The 13,844-nt window shown below is 37.9% G+C and overlaps 1 long non-coding RNA gene across 7 annotated transcripts in view; it reads right to left on the bottom strand.

Annotated features, from left to right (window-relative positions):
* Positions 1 to 13,844, bottom strand: part of LOC144305386 (uncharacterized) — a 289,595-nt gene that overhangs the window by 225,647 nt on the left and 50,104 nt on the right. For 5 of the 7 annotated variants that reach the window (XR_013372409.1, XR_013372410.1, XR_013372412.1 and 2 more), the window contains exon 4: positions 3,411 to 3,461. The exons of the other annotated variants lie outside the window; for them this stretch is intronic. This is a non-coding gene — a long non-coding RNA (uncharacterized LOC144305386). The remainder of the gene's footprint in view (positions 1 to 3,410; positions 3,462 to 13,844) is intronic. 7 annotated transcript variants of the gene reach the window in all.

The following is a 13,844-nucleotide window of genomic DNA, read 5'->3' as shown; positions in this document are numbered from 1 at the left end:
TTTTAATAACCTCATATGTAGACAACAAAATTGGGATCCAATAAGTTTAGGAAATCTATCTAAAGTTATCCGACTTACAAATAATAAGTTGAGATTTAAACGCAACTCCCTTTACACTTAGTTTACTATTTCTTCCAGGTACCATTTTGCATCTCCTTGGTGTAAGAATCTCTCCAAGGAACAGTCTTATATTATCCTAAGGGGCCAGGATACATGCAGTTCAGAACTCCAGATATGTAAGCTCGTGCTCAGATAGTTAGGGAATTTACAGAGACAAAGGTAGATACCTTATTCTAGTACATTCTGCATAGTGCTGCCTGCTAGGTTGGATACTTCTCCAGTATTGTTTTTTTTTTTTTTACACCAATAGAATCTCTGTATTTTACCCATCCTGCCCACTCCCATTTTCTGCAGCAGACATGAGGAAGTGGAGAAAAGCTGTCATGGACCACGTGGACTGTCCCTAGGACAAGTCTTAGGGATGGTGAAGCAACCGGATATAAGGGTCCTGGAGCTCTCAGTCTGTGCAACCAACCTACTAGTCTGGATCACGTTAAGCCTAGAATATTAATAGACTAAGAAATAAATTTTAATCTTCTTTAAGCCATTTTAATTGTTGGTTTTCTTTGACCAGCTAAACACGTACCTTCACTAATACGATAATTTTCCAAAATCACTTCTTAGCATATATTTGTATTTAACCATCAAGAGTTCTCCTTTGCTTACAGAATGAAATTGGAACCTGCCATTCAAGGGCTTTCACAATTTGGCCCCCACCTACCCTTCCCACATTATTTGCACTATTTCTTTTTCCTCCGGCTGGACTGATGGACTGTTTCTTGAACATTCCTCCACAATCCCTCTTCCCCAAAGACTCTTCAGTGAACTCTAAATTTCTAAACCTCACTTCATTCTTTCAATGCACAGTTTATAGCCTACCTTTAAATCCAAAGTATCCTATGCCCAGAAAATGCTTAATAAAGACTCTTGTTGAAAAAGAGAAGGCAGAGAAGGAGATTTGAGGAAAGAGGAAGAAAAGAAGGAGGAGAAGGACATAAGAATAAAGGGGAGAAACAAAAACAGTTGGAAATGGTTGATTCTTGTGTTTTTGGAATGTTGATAATGATGGAGGTGATAGTATAGGTGACTGGTTAAAAGAAAAAGAACCTGTAAAAACTATGAAAGCATGGAAGGAAACCCTGTGGCCACCATAAGCATATCCTGTACCTTTCATGAACTTTTTATTTGATTGTTTATTCCTTGGGAAAGCAATTAGGCAAATGAGAAATGTTAAGAAATTGGTTTCCATTCATTTATGGAGCTATTTTCTCCTCATGCAGAGTGATTTGAATAAACCACAAATTAATTTTCTATCAATGGTGCCAAAATGTCTTAGAGCATTTTAGGATATTTAGAGTAGCTATTTGAAACTGTATTTATTTTTTAGGGCAGTCTTATTGAAAGTAAAAATCCCAGCATATTGATATATTTTAAAGGAATGCCATTCTGTTTTTATTTAGGGCTGTGTTGTTGTTTTCCCTAACATAAAATAACAGCTGTATCTTGGCAGCGTCTTAATCTCTATTTTAAAGGGAAGTTAATATGAGATATTGAAAATGAGAATATTGGTAAGGAGATTTAGCAAAGGGATCCCATGAAAAAGAAAAAGTGACCCCAACAAAGGGTTCCCTTGAAGTTCATTTAAAGGAAGACTATGTCAAGTAATGGTTAACAAAATGCTATGAACTTTAACCGCAGTGTAAGAAAGACTGAATCTCTGCAATTTTTTTTTCTGACTTCAAGTTTCCAAGGCCTCACCCCCAAATCTGTATTTCTACATATTTCTAATGTTTTTGAAGACTGTGAGAGTATATCCTCATGGTGATTACTATATGGAAGGAAGTTTCCTCCAGTATCCCCCAACAGCAAAGAGAACAAGTGTCTCCCATGATAGCTGAGAGAAGCACTATCTGTCTCTGTACACAAAGAACTGTTTCTCTCGTCAAACACTGGACAGAAAGCAACTGCATGTGCAGTCTCCTTGGTACCAGATTTAGCCTGAGAATAAATTTAGCCAGAAGATACTGTGAGCCAGCTTGGGGCAGAGCCAGGGTGATTCTCTTGCTCTCAGTAACCAGGAAATGGACGAGCCCTCTAAAGAGCAGGACTCAACCTACACATCTTACTGTGTAGATAATAAAGTCTGTCATGATACCTTTAAACTAGGTTATTTGCACTCCACCCAAGTGTAGTACCATCAAAAGCAGACTCAAGTCTGTTCTAGATTTCTTTTCCAGGCCCACTACATCCTACCATGATTTACTGAGATATAAATCAGAGATACAAATACCTGACACTCCCTACTTTACAAGACTAAAAATATGATTCATGATTTAACACCAACAACTCTTGCTTATGTTACACAGGATTCTTTTAGAATAACAACATCTTACATTTGTATCACATTTTATAGTTTCACATTATTTCAAAATGCAATGTGTTGTTCCTTTGTGATTGCCTTGTTAAATTTTTGGAAATGTCTCATTTCATGCTGCCAATGTTTTATTTAATACACATTTAATTCAACAAGCACTAATTGAGCACCTACTATCTTCCAAGCCCACGTCACACTCTAAGGACATTTACTAAAATTAACCAAAATGTTTTTCCATTACAACCTTACACAAGCGGATCCATTATATCATAAATCTCATGTCTACCACATTAATAAACTATACTTCCCTATATGATATTTCCAGGAAAAGAAAGGAGGTTATGAACATACCTAGATCAATTACGCTTTGGATGACTAAGATTTTTTTTTATATGGTTCAATAAACTGGAGTAAGCTTACGAGCTTTTTCTGCTTGAAGCAACTGCCCATTGCCAATCACCAAATATATCACAGGAGAGCGCTGATGTCACATTCAATGTAGATTAGCAAAAACTGTATAGCAACAGGACATAAGCAACACTGCCTTCTGTCACACAAGGGAGTATTCTTCTTTAATACTTTGGGTTTGCATGGATCTCTGGATGGTTCTCAGAGCCGGAAGCTATCCTCATGTGCCCTCAGCTTTTGTAACTACTTGCTGCCCATTGTTCTTGTTCCAGTCACGCCTTAAGGTCTTTTAGCCAACTTTAGTCTCCCAGTTGACCCCTTCCCTGGAATACACCCTAGTCTCATCTTTTGCTCCCAGATAATCTGTTCTTCTCCATAGACAGTATGTCCAAACAACTCCAATTTGTATTCCGTGACCTTTCCAACAACCCACACACCCTCTTAAATGAATGTTTTACTCATACAATCATGATGCTTTTGTTTCCGTAGGATTTTCTATATTAGTTGAGAGAGCAGTGCCCTGGTTTTTAAATCATAGACTTAAGGGCTAAGATTATTGGATACTTACATTGTGTTAGGTGCCATGACAGAAATCTCATTTTGGAAGTCCATATTAACCCTGCAGTATGAATAAGAAAACATTCTCAGAGAATTAAATGACTTGCCCAAGAAGATTGCTCAAAAGGTGGGTCAAAAGTAAACTTTAACCTACATGTCTCAGATTCAGATTCATTCATGGTGCAGTCAGAGGACCAATTCCTGTACCTGATAATTTAATAGAAGGAGTTTTCTAAGGGATATTTGCCACAAAGTCATTAGAAGAGCCCAAAGAGAAAACACTGGATGGGATTACAAGAGACTGCAATTATCCCCAGAGTCGGGTGGGCAAAGGGAGGAGAAAGTGATGTTGCCAGAACTCAGGAGCTGAAGACATGCAGAAGCTGGACCCCAGCAGGCTCAGACAATGGGAATTAGAAACATGGAAGAACAAGCTGTCTGGCAGAGGCTGGAGCTTCAGGACAGAGTCACTACTAAAGAGATTCTTGAGATATATAGATATATCTATATATATCTATATATCTATATTATCTATCTATCTATCTATCTATCTATCTATCTATCTATATATATATATATAGACAGAGAGAGAGAGAGAGAGGCAGGCCCCATGCTGGGAGCCTGATGCAGGACTCGATCCTGGGACCCCAGGACCATGCCCCGGGCCAAAGGCAGGCGCCAAACTGCTGGGTCACCCAGGGATCCCCCAGAGAGATCTCTTTAAAGAGATCTCACTAAAGAGAGGTGGAGGTAAGTATCTTGGATTATCACTTGCTCTAGCCCTCCTATTTCTTGCTAGTGCCTCCCAGTACCACTCCTAGGGAGGGGCTCAATGGCAAAGTTTTGGATATAACAAGGATAGCTTTTCTGCAATACAGAGAGGGGAGCAGAGGAAGGACAGGAAATGGATTTGAGAATAAACAGACAACCGATTCCCAAGTCCATACTAACTTCACTAAGATACAACTGCTGCCTCTAATCATTTGCATCCGATACTGATAACTGTGCAGCCGGAGGCTATGAAAATCATCCATTCGTCAATTGATTAGGCCTGTTTCTCCTCCTAAGCTCTGCCAAGCAACTCACACAGCCATTGGAACATGGTGGGCGCTTAGTGACAAATAGTCTGCTTTCTTCTCTAATGTTGGCTAAGCCAATCAAATTATCTATAGCTATGGACATAGAGGTAGAGTAACCAAAAAATGAGGTGATTTTTTCTCCTGATTCAAGGAAGATAGGAGAACAGTATAAAATTTTTTTTTAAATTTTGGCCTTTAGTGACATTTTTTTATTAACTTATTGCTAAATCAGTTCCGTAGCTCAGGTAACTAGGAGTTCACCATGCAACCCAAGCAGCTGTCTAGGTAGCCTGGGAGGCCTTAAGAAAGCTGTCATTTACTACCTAGCCCCAACTTCTCTCCTCTAGAGAGAAGAAAATGTCAATATCACTTTAATACTGTCAAAAGTCACTTGCTCAGCTTCTTTGTTATACTAGTTGATATTATCGTTGGAATTCATTACTTCTCAAGTGTCCCCTGTTTAATCTATTTCACATTCATAAGGCGTAAGTAATCCAAAACCAGCACAGACTCAATTACACTCATTACTTGATCTTAAATGTAATTCCCTAACATATGGAAGAGGGAACATTTTGGGAAAATGTCAATGGATCTGGAGCATCAGAGTGACAAAAGTTCCCAATGTTGGATACTCATCCAAACATATTTAATCCCCTTCATTATAAAAATTACAAGAGAAATTTCATAAGAACCATCTTACTAACAGAATTCTAGGTATTTCCTGTTCCCAAGGGCAGAGAAATATTGCAAAATCGACATTTTTTTAATGACATTTCAGTACTGTCTCTCTTGGCTGAAAACAGAAAAAGCAAGAGACACATAAAAATGAAAAAGGGAAAAAAGGTTAATTAAAAAATTTCAGCCCTTAAATAGCTGATTTTTTAAGTTAAGCCTTGAGGTCAATTTGTATTTTATATAAATAAGTTTGCCCATTTGTGATGACAACATCATGAATAAATGAAAATAAACATATATGCCTCCTCTAAGTCTAACTGTTCCATAACTATAGTAAGAAATGAATAGTAATATTTCAGTGTAAAGCTGAACAGTACCTAATTGTTTGGTTATTTGTATGTATTAGAACAAAATTTTATCTGTTACTATTCATTTGGAATACAGTCTTAGATTAGCTTATTTGAACTGGTGGCAAAATCTAATGTTTTATTAAAGTCTGTGAAATGAATTCATGTTGAATATGATCCTTTGGTCCGAAAACTGAGTATCAAGCCAGCATAAACTCCAACTCTTCTGGCAGGAAAGTTAAGAATTTCTCTCAATTTCAGACTATCACCGCCCCCCATCTCTACCCTATAACACACACGCACACACGCATACCCCTTCCCTCCCTCATATCACCCACAAGGCTACGACTCTAACAAGAGTATGCTAAGCCTTGGTCTATTTGTCTCACATCTATTCCTCTCCTTTCCTCTACTCAGCTCTGTAACAAGGAGGTGCTGCCCCCTGCAGGTTGCATTCCCTGAGCTCTCAGCAGACTCGGGCTTTAGCTAAGGAGAGGCAACCTGGGGGAAGATTGGAGAGCAGGAGAAAAGGAAAAAGCCTGGGCGTTTCTACCTCTTTCTGCCTCAGGCTGCATCTCCCACACGGCTTTATGGCAAGAAAAGTTCAGTTGTAGTTTTAAATTCCACTGCATGACCCCAACCCCTAGGATCCAACAAAAATCATACTGCAATACACAAATGTATCAAATCAATCTCTGTATACCTTACACTTACACAATGTTTTATGTCAGTTATACCTCAATTTTAAAAAACTCTCCCTTTGTCTCTCTTATAGTGGCTTGTATTTTTCTGGCTGAATAGTGATGGATGGCAACACTCTAGATTAAAGGTGACAGGGATTATAAACCACTGCTCTCTATAATCCACTGTTTTTGAAGCCACGTAGGCTTCATAGAAATCAAGACCCAGAGATGAAGAAGAGAAGGACAGGAAAGGGGAGGAGAGAAAAAGGAAAGAGGAGAAAAGAAGGGGAAACTAAGGAGGAGAACAGAGAGGAGGGAAGGGAATAAAAGGAGAGAACTCTCTTCCCATGTGCCTCCATGGAGTTCAGTGTTGTTCTCTGGAGAGATTACTATCTGGGTCTTCTATTTCTTTATCACTTACTCCAAAATGGAAACAAGTCTGGCTGATACTGGCCATAACATCCTCCACCTCCACTACAGATTTCCCTTGTTCTTCTTATAATCAGAACAATCCAGCTCCCAACAAAGTACCCACAAAATTTCACTTCTCACAGCAAAGACAGGGACAGGGCTGGCTGGTCCACCTGAAGTTCTTTGTGGGAAGCCAGCCCTGCTTTGCCTCTTCTTGTGAAGAAGAACCTGAAGTGGCCAAAAATTTTTCAGGAATTTCAAGGGAAAGTTCCATCGCATAAAGTTACTGCATGAGGGGATCCTGGGGTGGCTCAGTGGTTTGGTGCCTGCCTTTGGCCCAGGGCATCATCCTGGAGACCCAGGATCGAGTCCCACATCAGGCTCCCGGCATGGAGCCTGCTTCTCCCTCTGTCTGTGTCTCTTCCTGCCTCTCTCTCTCTCTCTCTCTCTCTCTCTCTCTCCCCCTCCCTCCCTCCCTCTCTCTCTCTCTGTCTTTCATGGATGAATGAATTAATAAATAAATAAAATCTTAAAAAAAAAAAAAAGCTACTGCATGATATCCTGGGAGGTAATCCCCCACTTGTGGCACTGCCAACTCTAAGAACTCCAATATGCCTGATAAGGGAGCTCCCTCCTGCTTTCTTGTAGACTTCTCTTGCCCTAACTCTGCATCTCACTTTCTACCTGGGCTCCAAGGAATTTCTGCCAGCCAGGATCTTCAAAACACTTTTGAGCAGCCAATTCTTCAGTACTCCTCTTATAGAGATTGCAACAGTCCCCTAAACCGAATGGAAGTAGATGATCCTCATCTCCTCTGCTCCCCCACTTCCCATGCATGGGCCTACCAATTCTTGCTCCCCACCATGCTCTCCCTAAAATTAAAATGACAGGAGATATCAAGAGATGTAAGAGTTCCTTAGTAGCAATAAGCAACTGAGGTTATTTAAGGGCCAGTCTCTGACCTCCATATATTGCTGCATATTGAGAGAGAGGAACATATAAATATGAGTAGTAAATGCCGACAGAGCTCTATGTACAGAATGTCTTGGGCCAACATGGAAGAAGCAGCCAGGTCTGTTGTGGAGGCAGGGAGGGTGGGCCTCTGTTCTTGCCCCTGCCTCAGCTAACTTGTAGTAAACACTGGGGAATCAGAGAATATCAGAATGTCTGGAGGCAGGGGTTCAAGACAAAGGGGTAGAAAGACAAAATAAATGTATAGCTAGATAAAGAATAATTTTCCTCTTAAAAGGACCTGAGAACTAGATAAGCAGCACCTACATAACAAAAAAGATGCAAGAAACTCCCTTCCCAGGCCCCCACTCCAGATGTGATGACCCCACAATCAGAAATGATCCCCCAAATATGGGACCGTTCCTTGAAAAGTGAAGGGATTATGCCCCACATCAGATGCTCCAACCCTGGGATCCAGCATTGGAAAGAGAATCGCCCCTCCCTAAATGTTTGTTTTTTGCAAATCAATAGGGATTAAGACCAGGAGAATCATAGAACCATAGAGAACAAACATTCTACTCTCAAAGGGCTTGAGAGAAAATCCATGCACCCTGAGATCCAGGGGAAAAGCAAGATTGAAAAACATCTAGACCATAAGCAAGGAAGACCCACTTACTATTTTTATATCAACTGCTGGAGAGCTAAGGACCTACAGGGACTTTATCCGGTGACAAAACAATATCAGAGTCCATTTTTACAATCTCATCCTAATTTGCTGGTGACCGAGCCCATGGGCACTAGGTTTGGTGTCCTCTCTCTCTAGCCTGCTAGAACCAGAAGGTATGATCTCCCGACCCCAAACCATAACCAGGGTGGGCAAGTGCCTCAAGGCTTATATACCCCACTCATCCCACAATAGGTCCAGGCAAGTTCAGAGCCCCACCCAGCCCACACAGAGACTAAACAGCAACTGGGATAGGCAAGCATTCTGAGCCCCAACCACCCCAGGCAGCAGCAAAGCCAAAACTGGGTGAGTAGCCTATAATCAGGACAACTGAGCACCCCCAGCCTTGCCCTCCCCACACAGCAGTAAACTCCCAACCAGACTAGGTCCACACCCTGATCACCAGCCAACCTATACAGAAAATGAGCCCCACCCAACCTGCACAGACACTGAGCTGCAACCAGGATGGGAAAGTAGCTTGAACTCTGTTCTCCCCACAATGACCAAACCATAACCAGGCCTGGTGAGTGTTTTGCCCAAACTTCCCCACACAGCAGACATGGCCCTATCATATCTGGCAGGCATATGCAGTCACATAAAGGGTGAACATAGAGTGATGGCCAAGGGAAATTGCACTTCTGGGCCTCAGGCTACAACTCCTACACAAGACCACTGCTTCGAGAGAAAGATGGCCATTTAATTTAATAAACATAGATAAACACATAAAGACAAGCAAAATGAAGAAACAGGAATATGTTCAAAACCAAAGAACAAGGCAAATCCCCACCAAAGAAATAGAGATAAGCAACCTACTGGATAAAGACTTCAAAGTAATGGTCATAAAGAAGCTCACAAATCTTGGGAGAAGAATGTGCGAATACAGTAAGAACTTCAATAAAGAGAGAAAATATAAGAAAGTACCAAATAGAAGTTATAACAAAACTGAAAAGTAAACTAAAAGGGGTTCAATGGCAGAATGGATTAAATAGAATCTGTGAGCTGGAAGATAAGGCAATGGGAAACATCCAGACAGAGCAGCAAAATTAAACAAAGAATCAAAAGAGTGAGAATATCTTAAGGGACCTCTGGGACAACATTAAGCAAAATAACATTTGCATTATAGGGGTCCCAGAAAGAGAAAAGAGAGCTAACGGGTGAGAAAAATTACATGAGTAATGGCTGAAGACTTTCCAAATCTGGGAATGGAAACAGATATCCAGGACCAGGAAGCCCAGAGAGTTCCAAATAAGGTGAACCCAAAGACAAACACACTGAGATACATTATAATTAAAATAGCAAAAGTCAAGGATAGAATGAATCTTAAAAGTCACAAGAGAAAAGCAAATTATTCTGTATAAGAGAAATCCCATAAGGCTACCACATTTGTCAGCAGGAACTTTGCAGGACAGAAGGGAGTGGCATGACCTATTCAAAGTCTGAAAGAAAAAAAATTCCAACCAGGAATTCTCTACCCAGCAAGGCTATTATTCAGAATTGACAGAGATTAAGAATTTTCCGGAGAAGCAAAAGCTACAGAGTTCCATACCACTAAATCACCCATACAAGAAATGTTAAGGAGATTTCTCTATGCTAAAATGAGCGGATACTAATAATAAGAAATGTATGAAAATAAAAATCTCACCAGGAAAGGCAAATGAATAATAATAAAGGTAGTAAGATCAGTCACTTATAAAGAAGTATGAAGAGTAAAGGACAAAAATAGTAAAATTAATTAAAAATACAATCATTAGTTAAGACATATTTAAAATAAAAAGATGAAAAAATTTTCATCCAAAATATAAAACATGGCTGGGGGCGAGGGAAGTAAAACTAAAAGCTTTGGCATGTGTTCAAAATTAACTTCCTAAAAACTTATAGTAAATACACGGAAGATAAAGAGAAAATAATCTAAACATAGCACTAAAAACAACAACCAAACCACAAGGGAAGAGAAAAAGAAAAAAATTTTTTAGTATATGTGCTGCCAAAGCGAGCATAAGAAAAAAATAATAAAGAAAAACTACAGGATAGCCAGAGAACAATTAATAAAATGGCAATAAATACTTACCTATCAATAAGTACTTTAAACAACTACTAAATTCTCCAATCAAAATACATAGGGTGGCTGATTAAAAAAAAAAATTAAAAAATTAAAGTAAAACCAAGATCCTCCTCTATGCTGCCTACAAGAAACTCACTTCAAACCTGTCACAGTCACAAACTGAAAGTGAAAAGATTAAAAAAAGATATCCCATACAAATGGAAATTAAAAGAAAGCTAGGATAGCAATGATCATACCATGCAAAATCGACTTTAGATTAGACTGTAACAAAAAAAACAAAAAGGGGCTTATATAATGATAAAAAGTTCAATCCAACAAGAGGATACAATGTTTGTAAACATTTATACACCTAAGATAGGGAGGGACACCCATATATATTAAGCAAATATTAAAAGAAATAAAAGCAGAAATAGGGGTGCCTGGTGACTCAGTGGTTGAACATCTTCCTCTGCTCAGGTCATGATCCTGGGGTCCTGGGATCAAGTCCCACATCAGGCTCCCTGCAGGGAGCCTGCTTCTCCCTCTGCCCATGTCTCTGCCTCTCTCTCTCTCTGTGTCTCTCATGAATAAATAAAATCTTTAAAAAGAGAGAGATAAATAAAAAAATAGTAATAAAATATAGTAGAGTACTTTAATACCCCACTTACATCAATGGATAGATCATTCAGACAGAAAATCAATAAGGAAGCATCAGTCCTAAATGACACATTAGATCACATTGACTTAATAGATACATACAAAATATTCATTCCAAAAACAGAATAGACATTCTTTTCCCATGCACATTAGACATTCTCCAGCATAGATCACATGTTATGCCACAAAACAAATCTCAATAAGTTCACAAAGACTGAAATCATATCAAGCATCTTTTTTAATCATGAGACTGACACAATGCAAAATGGGAAAAAAATCACAAAGAACCTAAAAAGCATGCTATTAATGAACCAATGAGGACGTCAAAGAGAAAATTTAAAAATACATGAGAAAAATGAAAATAGAAACACAAAGTTCCAAAAATCTTTGAGATGCAGTAAAAGCAGTTCCAAGAGGAAAATTCATAGCAACACAGGCTAACCTTAAGAAACAAAAATATAAAATAAGCAATTTAACTTTATTTTTAAAGGATATACAAAAACAAAGCCTAATGTTAGTAAAAGGAAGGAAATAATAAAGATCAGAGCAGAAATAAATAGAATCTAAAAAGACAGAAATGATCATCAAAACTATGAGCAGATTCTTTGAAAAATAAACAACATTGACAAACCCTTATCCAGATTCATCAAGAAAAAGAAAACCCAAATAAATAAAATCAGAAAGAGGAAAAATTACCATTGACATCCCCCCCCAAAATTAAAAATATTATAAACAATTATTATGCCAACAAATTAGACAACTTAAAAGAAATGAATAAATTCTGAAAAACATACAGTCTTCCAGACTGAATAATGAAGAAATAGAAATCTGAATAGACCAATTACTATTCATGAAATAATCAATAATAAAAAAACTACCAACAAGGGTCCTGTGGGTGGCATAGTTGGTTAAGCATTCAAGTCTTGGTTTCAGCTCAGGTCAGTGATCTCAGAGCATGGGACTGAGCCTCACATCCAGCTCCATACTAAGCATGAGATTGTGCTTGGGAGTCTGTTTGGGATTCTCTCTCCCTCTTCCTCTGCCCCTCCTACTCCTATTCTCTCTCTCTCCCTCTCTCTCTCAAATAAATCTTTAAAAAATAAACAACAAACTGCCAACAAACAAAAGTCCAAGTTCAGATGGTTTCACAGGTGAATTCAGTAAACAGTTAAAGAAGAGTTAATGACTATTCTCCTCAAACTCTTCCCCCAAAACCTTAGAGTAAGGAACACTTTCAAACTCATTTTCTGAGGCCAGTATTGTGCCGATACCAAAATCAGACAAAAATGCTAAAACCAAACAAATAAATAAATAAAAGGAAAATTAAAGGTCAATATCCTTGATGAGTATAATGCAAAAAATCTTCAACAAAAGATTAGCAAACCAAATTCAACATTACATTAAAAGGATCATATAACTTGGCCAACTGGTTTTCATTTTGGGAATGCAAGGATAAAGGATAGTTTAACACTTACAAATCTATTAACATGATGGATCACATTAACAAAATGAAGGATAAAAATCTTATAATCATCTCAATAGATGAACAAGCATTTGACAAAATTCAACATTCATTTATGATTTTAAAAATCTCAATAAAGTAGATATAGAGGAAAGGTACCTAAACATAACAGAGGCCATATATGAAGAGTCAACAGCTAACATTATATTTGTTAGTGAAAAGATGAAAGCTTTTCTTCTAAGATGAGGAACAAATCCAATGTGCCCACTTTTGTCTTTTTTACTCAACAGAATATTTAAAATCCCAGCCAGAGAAATTATGCAAGAAAAACAAATAAAGAGCATTCAAATTAGAAAAGAAGAAGTACAACTGACACTATTTGTAGATGACATGATGCTATGTGGAGAAAATCCTCAAGATTCACACCAAAAAACTATTAGAACTAATACATAAATTTAGTAACATTACAGGATACAAATTTATATACACATCAGTTGCATTTCTATATACTAATAACAAACTACTAGAAAGAGAAATTAAACAACACTATTTACAATTGCATCAAAAGGGATAAAATATCTAGGAATCAATTTAAGCAAGGTGAAAAACCTGTATATTGAAAACTATATTATATTGATGAAAGAAACTGAAGACAATACTAATAAATGAAAGACATACCGTGCTCACAGATTGGAAGAACTAATACTATTGAAATGTCCATACTACCCAAAGCAGTGTAGAGAGTCAATGCAATTCCTATCCAAATACTAAAGGCTTTTTTCACAGAACTAGAACAAAGAATTCTAAAATTTGCACGGAATCACGCAAGACCCTGAATGGCCAAAATAATCTTGAGAAAGAACAAAGTTGGAAAGACAACCTACCAACAGAAGATACTTGCCAACAATATATTTGATAAGAGGCTAACATCCAAAAATATAAAGAACTCATACAACTTAATAACAGAAAAAAAAACAACCCAATAAAAAATATGCGAAGGACCTGAATAGACAGTTTTTCAAAAATAACATACAGATGGCTGATGGCACATGAAAAGATATTCAACATCATCAGGGAAAGGAAAATCAAAACCACAATGAGATATGACTTCACACTTATCAGAATGGTTACTTTCAAAAAAGAAATAACAAGTAGCAACAAGGATGTGGAGAAAAGATAGCTCTCATACACCAGTGGTGGTAATGTACTGGTATAGCCACCATGGAAAACAGTATGGAGTTTCCTCAAAAAATTAAAAGAAAACTACCATACAATCCAGCAATTTTACTTCTGGGTATGTATCTGAAGAAAATAAAAACACCAATTCAAAAAAAGATATATGTACCCCATATATATTTGTTGCTTAAGAGTTCACTGCAATATTATTTATAATAGCCAAGATATGAACAATCTC

The sequence above is a fragment of the Canis aureus genome, chromosome 35, assembly GCF_053574225.1.
Source record: "Canis aureus isolate CA01 chromosome 35, VMU_Caureus_v.1.0, whole genome shotgun sequence".
Classification (NCBI taxonomy): Eukaryota; Metazoa; Chordata; class Mammalia; order Carnivora; family Canidae; genus Canis; species Canis aureus.
The sequence above is the reverse complement of the archived record's forward strand: the minus strand, read 5'-3'. Positions and strand labels throughout refer to the sequence as shown.